Genomic DNA, 346 nt, shown 5'->3' with positions numbered 1-346 from the left:
CCCGCCTCCCTGCATTTGGATCCTCTACCTCACAACCATGAAAACACTCCGAACTGGTTTAAAAAAAAAAAAAAAAAAAAAAAAAAGTGTCCACGTCATGCTCCCGCTGTCACCGATACTCCCATAAGTAATTTCTTTTGCAGCTTTTTTCATTAAAAATATATATTATTGTATACACTATTACACATTATTGCCTATTTATACATCACAGCAAGTAGGATAGTAGGTCTTGGTTTACTTTAACTATTTTGAAAACCTTGGGAAAGGAGTGCCTCCCTCACAAAACCTCTTTTCGTGTCCTTGCATTATTAAAGTACCGGTAATAGTTTTAATGTATTTGATTAGA

This window comes from Filicampus tigris, chromosome 1, assembly GCF_054856515.1.
Source record: "Filicampus tigris isolate MCC_2025a chromosome 1, RoL_Ftig_1.0, whole genome shotgun sequence".
Classification (NCBI taxonomy): Eukaryota; Metazoa; Chordata; class Actinopteri; order Syngnathiformes; family Syngnathidae; genus Filicampus; species Filicampus tigris.
Note: the sequence above shows the minus strand (reverse complement) of the source record.